The following is a 13,303-nucleotide window of genomic DNA, read 5'->3' as shown; positions in this document are numbered from 1 at the left end:
GCAATTTCACTGAAACTGGGTTTACAATCTTTTCAATAGGGAACGGACCGATGAATCTTGGTTTTAATTTCTTAGGTCCCTCGATTTGTATATTCTTGGTGGAAAGCCAAACCTGATCTCCAGGTTTATAAACAGGCGCTGGTGTTCTATGTCGGTCAGCATAAAGCTTCATCTTTCCTTTTTGTTTTATTAACACTTGTTTCACATTTTCTTGAAACTTACGCAAACTGATTAATCTGTCTGAAACTGCTGGCATAACAGTTCCTTTCTCAGGGAGTATAATCGGTAGAGTTCTAGGGTGTTGACCTGTGAGAAAATAGAATGGTGAACAACCAAGAGCGGAGTGTACTGTGTTGTTATAAGTGAATTCTGCTAATGGCAGAGCGTCTACCCATTCTGTGGACAAGGTGGTGGTTAAACAACGCAGACTTTGTTCTAAGTATTGATTTACCTTTTCAGTCTGACCATCAGTCTGAGGGTGGAAAGCTGATGATAATGCCACATCTATTCCTAAATGTGTACTCAGTTGTTTCCAGAATTTTGATAGGAATAGCGGACCCCTGTCTGAGATGATTTTCTGTGGTAAACCATGCAGTTTTACAATATTGGTTAGAAACACTTTACTGAATTCGACTGCCGAAGGGAGTTTAGGTAATGGAACGAAGTGCCCCATTTTAGATAGCAAATCCACTACTACCAAAACAGTAGTCATCCCTGATGATCTTGGTAAATCTGTTATGAAATCTAGACTGATAGTATGCCAAGGTGTCGGGGGTACCTCCATTGGCTGTAATAAACCTGCTGGAAGTGAATGTGAAGTTTTTTGTCGAGCACAGACTGGACAAGTCTGAACATATTGCTGAATGTCCAACTTCATTCCTTTCCACCAGAAATATCTTTGACACAACTCTGTAGGTTTGTTAATACCCGGATGAGCTACTATAGCCAAATCATGATTCCACTTAATTACTAACTCACGTAAGTCCTCCTTTGGAATGAATATTCTATTTTTTAGATAGAATATACCGTCTGATACTGAAGTTTGTTTTTGTGAAAGCCAATCGTTTTGATTTAGGTCTTTGGTCTGTTCCCTGAGTATAGATAGGAAATCTAACTGCGTGATTTCAGCACAAATTTTTTCTATAGGTATTATACTCTGTTGTCCTTTTCCTGACTCACTATTCTTATTGCAAACCAAACGTGAAAGGGTGTCAGACAGCAATTGTTTGGTTCCAGGTCGGTAAGTAATAACGAAGTCAAACTCGCTAAAGAATTGTAGCCATCTCATCTGACGTGGTGTGAAAGCCTTTACAGTGGAATAGAATTGCACATTCTTATGGTCAGAAAAAATGGTTATTGTATGTTTGGCTCCCAGAAGATGGTGTCTCCATTCCTGAAAGACAGCCTTGATTGCCAGAAGTTCACGCTCAGCGATCGTATAATTTTGTTCTGCTGGTAACAATTTCCTAGAAAAAAAGGCGATAGGGTGGAAATGTCCAGAGTTAGCATCTTTCTGTAATAGAACTCCTCCAATAGCGGTTTGTGAAGCGTCGGCTTCGACAAAAAACGGTCTGTCAGGATCAGGATGTGTTAAGATGGGAGCAGAAGTGAAGGCCCTTTTTATTTATTTATTTTTTTTTTTCAAAGTTTTTTATTTGCATCAAAGGATCACAGGCAATAAACATTTCATTTTTACATAAAAAGAACAAAAATATAACAATACTCCACGGCTGCATTAGATAATTATATAACATTACTTAAACCATGCCACACATGTAGATAAGAACAGATAGACATAAATTTTAAGAAAAGATTACTAAGACATAAATAAACCCCATATTCTGTCAATTTTTTGTCTGGCCTGCAATCCCCTTGAGTCTGCAATAGCGGTTTCCATACTATAAATCTCCTTAACTAAACTCCACCATTCTAAAACTGTTGGTGGGTTCGTTTGGATCCATGCTCTAGCAATAATTAACCTTGCGCAAGTGATTAAGATATTCAAAAGATCTCTAAACCTTTCACCCCCATTGATGCCCACACAAACATCAATATGTGAGAATGAGAAGGGTTGCTCAAGCCTCTCAGAGATAACCTTAATTATTCCTTCCCAGTATTCATTAAGATGAGGGCAAGAAAAAAACATGTGGACAATATCCGCTCCACTCATATCACATTTAGGGCACTTCGTTCTATCAGAGTAATTATTGTTGGTTGCCCATTTGAGTATCCTTTCAGGCGTGTAATATAATTGACAAACAGTTTTAAACATTTGCAATTTTAAGCTGGAAGATTGAACTGAAACATTAAGGCTTTTGAGAGATGTGGTAATTAGATCTGCTGGGACACTCACTGCCAGTTTCCTATTCCATTTCTCTGTTAAAGTAGTAACATCGCCAGTCCTAAGATCAGAAAAGAGCTTATAACCCAAACTTATGATAGATTTATCTACATCTCTATAAATACAGTCCCATATCTCAGATTCTGAGACTGCAGTGAGTTCTAATTTTTTCACCATACAATCTCTAATCTGATAATATTTAAACCTTGCCGTTTCAGGTAGATTATAGCATAGTTTCATTTTATCAAATGCCATAAAACCATGATGGTCAAATAAATCCCCCAGAAATCTAATACCAGAGTTTAAAAACATTTGACAAGCTGGGTCATGAAAAATAGTAGGGAAACCGGGATTGCCCCATAAGGGTGTTTTACTATGAAAAAGAGAGGTATTGTATTTAGCCATAATAGATCGCCAGACACTCACAGTGTCCCGTATGGTCTTGAATTTAACCCTTTTAAAATAATTGGGGTCATTTATCCTATACAGACACATATTGACATCTAATCCTAGTAGGAACTTGTGAAAGTATAAGCATTTGTCCATAACTGTCAAACTGCAGATCCGAGTCAGAAATGCTGACCAGTAATAAAATGTAAAGTCCGGAAAAAGCAGTCCTCCTTGAATAAAGGGGAGTTTAAGCAATGATACAGCACGCCGGGCTTTTTTATATCCCCCATACAAAACTGCCAATAATACCTTCTAGTCTGATGAAGAAGGAGTTATTGACCCGTAGAGGAATTGTTCGAAACAAGTATAAAAATTTAGGCAAAATTTTCATTTTTATTAAATTTATTCGACCAATCATACTGATTGGGAGTTTATGCCATTTCTTAAGTTGGATGGCGGTTTCTTTTAATAAAGGTTCGTAATTTAATCCTATAATAGAATCAATATCCGAGCAGATTTTAACACCTAAATAGGTGGCTGCATTACTTATTCCAGAAACAGGAGTGATTGGTTGGTAATTCATGATGACCTGAGTTTTAGTGGTGTTAAGTCTGTAACCAGAGACAGAGCCATATGTGCCTGCTTCTATTAAAATACCTTTCATGGTTTTAACAACATCTGGCGAGAAAACAGCAATATCGTCAGCATATACAGTTATATCTAATTTATCTGAGCCATTAAAAAAAGGGCAAATTAGCGTTTGGCGTTGTAGGGCAATTAAAAAAGGTTCTATTGCAAGAGCAAACAGCAATGGTGATAAAGGACACCCCTGCCTTGTCCCTCTTTTAATGGAAAACAAAGAAGAGCATTTCCCCATATATGAGATCTTACCCATAGGATTATCATATATTGATTGGATCCATCGTAAATGTTGTCCTTTAATACCAAATGCCTGTAGAACTGCCCAAAGAAAACCCCACCCCACCCGGTCAAATGCTTTTTCAGCGTCTAATAAAATCATACCGAGTGGGGTGTGGTTAGTCCGTGCTGCATCAAAGGCTGATATAGCCATATTAATATGCGCAGTAGTGTCACGCTTAGGAATAAACCCATGTTGTTGGGGAGAGACAAGTTGGGACATGTATGGAGCTAGTCTAGTAGCCAATATTTTGGCAAAGATTTTTGCATCACTATTAATAAGTGAAATAGGCCTATAAGATCCCCTCTCTTGTGGTGCTTTACCTTTTTTTAAAAAGAAAATAATTTGGGTTAAATTCCAGGATCTGGGTGCTTGTTGCCCTTTACCAATAGCACTAATCACATCAACAAATAGTGATATTAATTCTTCAGTACAATATTTATACAGTTCCAGAGGAATAAGATCTTCCCCTACAGCTTTGCCCATTGCTAAAGATTTAATTGCGCCCCTAATTTCAAAAGGCGTGATATCGGCCTCTAATTGAGCCGATTGTTCTGGCTCTAAATTATTGACTTTGTTAACATTAACATAGTTGTTAATACAATCATCTGATATAGCAGCCTCCGGTGTATAAAGGGTTTGATAGAAAGAAGCAAATTGTTGTAAAATCGACTTTGGATCACAAAATAATTGATTATTGTCCCCTTTAATTTCTTTAACCATATTAATAGAACGATCTTCCTTAACTTTGTAAGCCAAAAGTTTCCCACTTCTATCTCCATTTTCGTACTGTTCTAAATGATATTTTTTAAGTTTATTAATACTTTTATTCCTCAAAAGGTTTTTTATTGCGGCTTTAAGCTCAATTAGTTTGAAGTTTAATTCTTCTAGATTTGGAGCACTATTACAGATAGCATCAGATATCTGGAGTTCAATATCTCTAATTTCGTTTAGCCTTTGCTGATTTAAAATTCGGAGTTCTTTGTTTTGTCGCCAAATGTATTGCTGAGTGAATCCACGTATGCTAGCCTTACAAGAATCCCAAACTACCCATGGTAAGCTGGACTGTCTGTTAATCTCAATGAATTCTTTTATATGCTCTTTAAGTTGGTTTATGAACATCGTATCAGAAAATAAGTAACGAGGAAAGGAGAAAGAGCGGATAGTAGTTTCCTCAGTTGTTAGTGTAAATATTATAGAGATCGGGTTATGATCAGATGTCCCCCTTGGATGTATATCCATTGAGCATTTGCCAAGAATCAAGTCTGAGGCCCATATCATGTCTATGCGTGAGCATACCTTATGTGCAGCAGAGTAGAAAGTATAACCAGCTATACCAGGGTTTAAAAATCTCCATACATCTTTTAAAAGATGTATTGTTGCCAAATCCAAAATTGCAGCTCTAGTTTTCCTCATTCTTTGAAAGGCATTTTTTCTAGTAATATCCAATTTATAATTCATTATACAATTAAAATCTCCTAACACAATATACTCTCCCCCCCATCCAAGTAGTTCCATATTAATTTGATCAAAAATTATAGGCTCATCTTGATTGGAAGCATAAACTCCGCATATTGTAAGTTTAAAATTTCCTAGCTTTATCTGCGCTATCGCCCATCTGCCAGCTTTATCAGTTAGAGTCTTGATTATTTCACATTTCAGTTTTTTATGTTTTAAAATCGCTACTCCCCTAATTGAAGCATTAAATTCCGTGCAAACTAAGGGATCAAATCCTAATTGTTTGATCAGTTGTTTATCTTTATAAGCAATATGAGTTTCAGTAAGAACTACTATTTGCGGGTTATACATCCTAAGTTCCTCATAGACAAGACGACGTTTTATTTTATTGTTTAATCCTGAAACATTCCAGGTTAAACACTTTATTAAATGCATTTTAAATTATATATTTCCTTATCCATGCAGCCACTATAAACAATCATCATCAATACCTTGTAAAACTTCTTAGTTTTTTGTTGTTGTTTTTTTTGTCATTTTTGTGTCCTTTGATGCACTTTTTACCCCAAACCATTACTTCCCTTTGCCCACCCCACACTCTACTTCTACCTCCCCCCACCCCGTGTTTACCTGTGGATCCCCCCTTCCTGTTGACTGCCGTTCCCCTGGCAGTAGGTGAGCGGATAGAACGCTAAACGGGTCCAGGTGTTTGTAATTAGTCAATACGACACAGTGCTACACACTTTCTCATTATTTCAATTTTAACCGAATCATATAAGCAATCATCTGATAGCAAGTGAGTAGCAAGAAGAAAAAAATATTAACATCAATATATCCAGTAAGACCAGTAAGACCGGAAGAAAACATAGCACATAACACCCCTATATACTTAACATTAGTCTTTAGCTCAATCATTTCCCAGCTTTCCAAGAGATAATTGCTTTTTCGACCTCATCTACATCCAGAAAAAAATATGAGCGGCCATTTTTTATCACTTTCAACTTTGCAGGTTCTTGCAAATAAGCTTGAAATCCGAGATCTTTGATCGGATCTATGAATTGTTTTAGTTTCCATCTCCTTTCTAGCGACAGTTTACTTAGATCTGATCTCACAAAAAAGGTGATAGACTCAATAGTAACTGGTGTATTAGGACGCGCTTTTAGAGAAATGGCTTGTCGGAGCAAATAGTTACCAATATAGATCAGAATAGGTCTTGGAAATTTGCTACTCTTATCTCTCTGGAATAGGGGTAGTCGATGCGCTCGTTGGATCTGAGAGTCCCAGTCCCAGTCTGAAAGGTCAGGAAAAGCCTTTTGGAACAGATGAGTAATGTATGCCCTCGGATCTGCCCCCTCCGTTCCTTCAGCAATACCAAAGACACGGAGATTCTGTCTTCTATTCCTGTTCTCCAAATCTTCCAATTTGACTTGCATCTGGAGTATTTGTGAGGCGTGCCTATTCAATTCAGCTTCAGAGCTTTGTGATTTCTCTTCTGTAACAACCACTCTCTGCTGCAGTTCTTCTATGTCCTGTGACACTGCCCCCAATTTACATGCCATCTCTTGTAGAGAAATTTGAGTTCTATTGTTGTCTTCTCTCATTTGATGATAATGGGTTTTTGCCTCTTGCTTCTGTTCATTTAGGAGGTGCAAGATTGTCTGAAAAGAAGCAGTCACTTCCCCTTGCGGTATCCACTCAGTTGGCCCAATAGAAGAGGATGAAGCAGTGTCTCCCAAGTGCATTACTTGTATAGGCTCACCTAATGGAGTCCTTGATACCTCCGGAGTAGTTGCCCTAGGAATGCCAGACATACCCTCGATTATACTGTCATTACCATTATTACCACTACTACTGCTGATATTGCTGCAGTCAATTGACACAGAAGCAGAATTATCTCCAATAAATATCAGGGTAGGTGCAGAAGAGTGTGGATGTAATTGATCCAATGTACTTTCCCCAGTAGCCTTTAACTTATCAAAAATGATGGGTTGAGTAGGGCTGAGTGGGGCATCAGCCTTTTTTTTTGTGTGGACATAGTGGTTAAATCATTGGGGCTATTATTACCAGAAAGTCGCAGCGCCATAGTTTTTACACCTCCCTTGGCCTGTACCCATTGTCTGATAGGGCTGTTTTCGGCAATAGCCTTCAAGGCGTTTGTTTTAGTTTTGCCCGACATTTTTACCATCTTGTTCTTACTTTTGCTCTTCGATTTCTTGGAGAGTATTTTATTTTTATCTTTGATCATACTTAAGGGCGTGTTGCTCTCCTGTTCATTAACATCCACATATTCTTCATCCGTTTCACCAACGTCTAGGTTATCATCATCTTCTCCTCTTTCAATTTCTCTCACTCCCACAGCACTTCCTTTGTCTAGGGGCAAGCTAGTAGTGCTAGACGATTCAGCATAAGAGGTCTTAGCGTTAATATCAATGTTGAATGAATTCGGCATTGGAGATTGGAGTTCTTGGGGATCAGTGTGATCGGCAAGAGTGTTATTGGTGGTAGGAGTTAGGTCACTTGCTCCTTTTTCCAAATGAGCTGTCTCTAAGGCCACTAAATTAATAGAATCATGAGCTGTGGTAGCGTCATTTAGGAGTTGCTTCTCAGCCTCTTTTAAATTATTCTGCTCTCCTTCATTTGCAGCATTGCCTCCAATTTGACCCCCATCAACTGTATTACCTTTCAAATGAGGTGGGATTTTACCTCCTTCGAATACACCGTCCTGCAGTTGCCTGTCTTTCAAAGCAGTTTCAGCGATATTCTCAGCTACCGCTGTGGCTCCTGCTCTTCCGCTTGCTCCATGCTGTATCTGCTGCATCTGCTGTTCGGTGCTCTGAGCCGTTTCCACGATGTTGGTAGGTTTCTTACTCGCCAGAATTTCGTTTATAGCAGTAACAGACAGCGAAACTGCAGAGGTTCCTGCTCTCCCGCTCGCTGCTGTATTGCGCGTTGTTCGTACGGGAGGTTTCGGCGCCATCCTGCTAACGCTCGCTCTCTCTGGCTGAGCTGCAGCCGGTGCCGTGGGGGAACGCAGACCCAACCAGCGGATTGCTGTTGAAGCCGATCCCAGTCTGATCCACTCCGACAGGCTCTCCCAGCCCAGCCGAATCCGTGAGGGTTCCCGAGGTAACCGCGGTGTCTCAGCTCTTTCTACACCGGCGGAGTGGAACAAGCTTTGGAAGCGGCTCCAAATCAGCCGTAGTTTCCACATCAGCCTCCGTGTTCCTCCGTGTTACTGATGACAGCCAGAAGAGATGATATGAAATCGGGGTTTTTTAACGAGGTGAGCCCTCCAAATTATTCCGCACTGTAGCTTATGTTATTCATCTGCAATTCTTAGTTCAGCGCTGTATACTGTGTCGGGTCATTGCCGCAATATTATTTCAAACCCAGACCCGTCTCAGCGTCCTCCACTCCGGCGGTGTCAATCCGCCATCTTATTTCTGTTTCAGGCCCTTTTTAGTGTGTCAAAAGCTTGTTCTGCTTCTGTACTCCATTGAAATTTCTTTCCTTTCTGTAAAAGACTGGTAATTGGTACTACAATTTCCGAGAATTTTGAGATGAATCTCCTGTAGAAATTAGCGAACCCCAAAATTCTTTGAACCTCTTTGACTGATATGGGAGTAGGCCAATCTAGAATTGCTTTTACCTTTTTGGGGTCCATGACAATTCCTTCTGGAGACAACCAGTAACCTAGAAATTCGACCGTTGATGTGTTAAAGACACATTTTTCGAGTTTGGCAAACAAGGAGTTATCTCGTAGTTTTTGCAAGACCGATCTAACATGTAACACGTGATCCTCAGGAGTTTTGGAAAAAATCAGAATGTCATCGATATATACAATGACGCAAATGTCCAACAGCTCATGCAAGACCTCATTAATGAAATATTGAAAGGCTGCTGGAGCATTGCAAAGGCCGAAGGGCATCACTGTATATTCGAAAAGTCCAAATTTGGTGCGGAAGGCCGTTTTCCATTCGTCTCCTTCTTTAACTCGGATCAAGTGGTAAGCCCCACGAAGATCCAGCTTGGTGTAAATGGTTGATCCCTTAACCTGATTTAACAGTACAGGAATCAGTGGTAATGGGTATCGATTTTTAATTGTAGCCTTATTCACTGCACGATAGTCTATGCAGGCCCTCAAATCGCCCGTCTTTTTTGCCACAAAAAATAACGGAGATGAGACCGGAGAGGTAGAGTGCCGGATAAAACCTAGTTCCAATAACTCATCTAAATAAGTTCTTAGATACTGGTTCTCGGGTTCAGTGAGTGCATAAATCCGACTACAGGGTAACACTGATCCAGGAATTAAATCTATTCTGCAGTCGTATACCCTGTGAGGGGGTAACTTGGTCGCCTTCACAGGATCAAAAACATCCGAGAAATCTTGAAATTCAGCTGGCAAATCAATTGGGTCAGATTGGGTAGCAGCACAGGTAAGAGATAGTCTAGGATCTCTACACTCCTGATAACAATGTGTTTTACAGTGTGCGGAATCTAAAGTTACAGTACGCTTAACCCAATCAATCTTTGGGTTATGTAACTCCAGCCAGGGAATGCCCAAGATTACCCCAAAAGCCGGAGTGTCAATGAGATCAAAAACTGTCAATTCTGTATGTCCATTATTGGCTAGAAGAAGAAGTGGAGGAGTGTGAAACCTAATTAAACCAGATGAAAGTGCCGAACCATCTACAGCTCGCACGGGTTCTGGTTCCTTCTTGGGAATCTTATCCAAGTTTAATTTTTTAGCGAATTCTAAATCAAAAAAGTTTCCGGTAGCTCCAGAGTCAATAAGTACTGGGATACTATGCTTTTGTTGATTGGCTAGAATTAAAATCATCCGTATGGTGAAATGACGAGGTACATGATTTACAATACTGGTTACATAACGTGAGATCTCTAACCTGTCTCTTCCCGAGGGATCGACCTCTCCTTCCCTCGAGATCACTAGTTTTCCGATTCCTGATCCTGTATTGTGGCCAATAATTTCTTTTTAGCTGGCCGAATTGGACACTCTTTGGCGAAATGTCCTGCCTTCCCACAGTAAAGACATAAATTAGCTTTCCTTCTTCTATCTTTTTCATCTTGTGATAGAGGTCCTTTAATCCCTCCTATCTGCATTGGCTCTACCTGGGCATTTTTATCCTCAATAACCTTCTTTTCAGTTTTAAAATGTAAGGTCCTGAAATCTAACTTTGGTCTTTCAGACCTTCTTTCACCTAGTCTATGATCTAACTTGACTACAAGGTCCTGAAATTCGGTAAAATCATCAGGTAGATTTACGATGTGTGCTAATGAATCTTTTAACTCCTCTCTAAGCCCTCGATAAAATAAAGATATCCTTTTATTTTCTGGCCACTGAGTTTCAGCTAACAGGCGATTAAAGGTGGTCACATAAGAAATCAAATCTCGAGAACCCTGACGCAGATTTAGTAGCTCATTGTCAGACGCTTGAAAAAACACATGTTTCGCAAATAACCTAGACATCGCAGTTTTGAAATGAGTTAAGTTGTGTAAGAGGGGATCGTTTTTATCCACCAGAGGCATGGCCCAATTAGCTACTACCCCTCCTAAATAAGAGATAATAAAGGCTACCTTAGTGGTGTCAGAAGTGAATATATGAGGTTTACATAGGAAATGTAGATGACATTGACTCATGAAAGTAGTAAAGTGAGCACTATCGCCTGAGAAGCGTTCTGGATTGGCTAGGGGAACTGGTTGTGGAGAGACAACAGTGATTTGAGCTGGCTGAGCTTGACCCAAACCTGGGCCCTGAATTTGACTTTGAAACGGAATCCCAAATTTAGGTGGTGATAGAATAGGTTTTTTAAACTCTCCTTTGTCTCTCCAAGAGGTGAAGCCTTCTCTTGTGTTCTCTAACTCATCCCTAGTGTGATCTAGCTCCTGCCTGAGGGATTGGTTTTCAAGACGTAAATCCTGTATTTCGTCATTCATTTTGCGCACTAACTCTGCTAACTGGTTTACATCCATGTCCTCCATGGGATTAGTCAAAACCAGAGGAAATAAAGACAGTTGAGGCTTCGCTTTCTGTCAGGCGTGCCACCTCAAGAGCCCAGGTTCTTTCCGTCTTGGTGATGACTAATCCCAACACCTCCTGGAACCAACAAATGTGACCAGGAATTCAACACTAGTCACAAGTGCTGACCCCTAGAGGGACAGGGAAGTGGGGGACGGAAAGGGGAGTGGAATGGGGGACGGAAAGTGAGAGAGAGAGAAATAAACACAGGATCTCTTCTCGAGATGACTGTCTCTCCCTTTGAAGCACTCTGGGCTTTGTTGATCAGCAGGATTTACTCTGATGCTAAACTGCGTTAAAAGATCACTTGTTAATGAACATCATTCCTATTGTCCCAATATCAATCCTAAATTAACTACACGCATACATACCAACTATTAGAAAGGCCCACTCCTGTACTTCATGTGCAAGATCTAAGCGTACTTTAAACTTCGTTGAAGTCTTTTAAACACCTTTGAAAATAAATATGCCAAGTCAATATTTGCTAATCATGAAATGTAGAAGCATTACAGTTCAACCAATTCAATTAACTGGTTAGTAGAAACAGAAACAACTCTTGGCATGCAGTGTGCTTTTCTTACCTTGCACTTAATAATGTGTGGTCTTAAAAAGGGGTTCTGTGGAAATAAGAAAACAAGAAAGAAGACAAGCCCCAAAAGAACTACTTCTCAATCATCAACTATTGCAGTTTTACAGTCACTGCAGCATATCAAATATTCAAATCAAGGTACATCCACAAGAGGTTTCTCATAAACAATAAACAATAGTACTAGCCCAGAAAGTTCTAAGAAAAGAATCCGATTTGCCTTTGCCAAGGTTCTTTACCAACTTTACCAAGGTTCAATTTGGTGTTGCCAAGGCTTGTTTCACTTAACCTCAAACAACAGAAAAGTCTTACTGTTTTCCTTCAATGATCCGGAAACTCAAGTCCTGAAGCCGGAGGGAGGAAACAGGAAGTCCGACTGTCAAGCCGCTCCGATGCAGAAACCGGAAGCCTGAAGACTCGTCTCTGCCGGTATTCGAGAAATGTTCCAGGAAGCTACTGGAGGCTGGAGAGAAGTTCCGCGATCGTTGGAGCACAAGGGTCTGGTAGGGTGAAGCTGCCATGTCAGGACAAGGGCGGGACCGGGGTGCTGGAGTCAAATCCCTGGAACTCCTGAAGCGACGCGCTAGCTGAGAAGCGAAGCGTCTTTCAGGGAGCCGGTGAACCTTTATATAGCCTGTGTCTCACGTGCGAGGCAGCGTCAGTTGAACGCACCTGCCCCACGTGAGTTCCTTATGAATATTCATGTCTCCTGTAATAACAACAAGCATTGGGCCAAACAACTGTGTGTTTCAACAAGAATCATCACCAATGAAATCAAAGAAACAAGCATTGCTACCTCCAAGTCTTTTATGTACATTGCAGATAACGACCCAGGGGGATTGTTGTTTAAGTTTTCCTGACATAGGGAGGGTCTTGCGGGAGATTATTTTGTTAGGGATATAAAAATATACTTTTTCAAACTTTATCTGAGCATATCTGTTTTTTTACTACTTTTGAGCTTGGTGGGTGGTGGTTTTGCAGTAAGTTCATTTAACTGAACACTGTCATCGTGTTGGTTGACGTGTAATAGGCCAAATGTTTTCTAAAGTAAATGCCTGTCACAGAGTTTGTTAATTCAAGAGCCCTAGGACTTTACTACTAGTACCACTGTCACTCTCTCGCCTCTCCGAATACTCCATTATACTACCTCCCATCCAAACGCTTATCTTACCTGTAATTTGTGTTTGAGGGCTGGCTCCACCTGGAATTCACAGTGTCCTAAGGCGTTCTGCAGCAGGGCCCCAACTGGAGTTTCCCGGCGTGGATTTTCTGCAAAACAAAAGCAATCAACATTAGAAATATGGCAGCGGTGCTCACAGACCCCAAAATCCTAGAAGCCCCACAGACAGCACCCCTAAGACAGGCAAGCGAGCAATAATAACGCCTAAACGTTCACGTGTAATAGGCCAAATGTTTTCTAAAGTAAATGCCTGTCACAGAGTTTGTTAATTCAAGAGCCCTAGGACTTTACTACTAGTATCACTGTCACTCTCTCGCCTCTCCGAATACTCCATTATACTACCTCCCATCCAAACGCTTATCTTACCTGTAATTTGTGTTTAAGGGCTGGCTCCA

This window comes from Lissotriton helveticus, chromosome 1_2 (genome assembly GCF_964261635.1).
Source record: "Lissotriton helveticus chromosome 1_2, aLisHel1.1, whole genome shotgun sequence".
Classification (NCBI taxonomy): domain Eukaryota; kingdom Metazoa; phylum Chordata; class Amphibia; order Caudata; family Salamandridae; genus Lissotriton; species Lissotriton helveticus.
The sequence above is the reverse complement of the archived record's forward strand: the minus strand, read 5'-3'. Positions refer to the sequence as shown.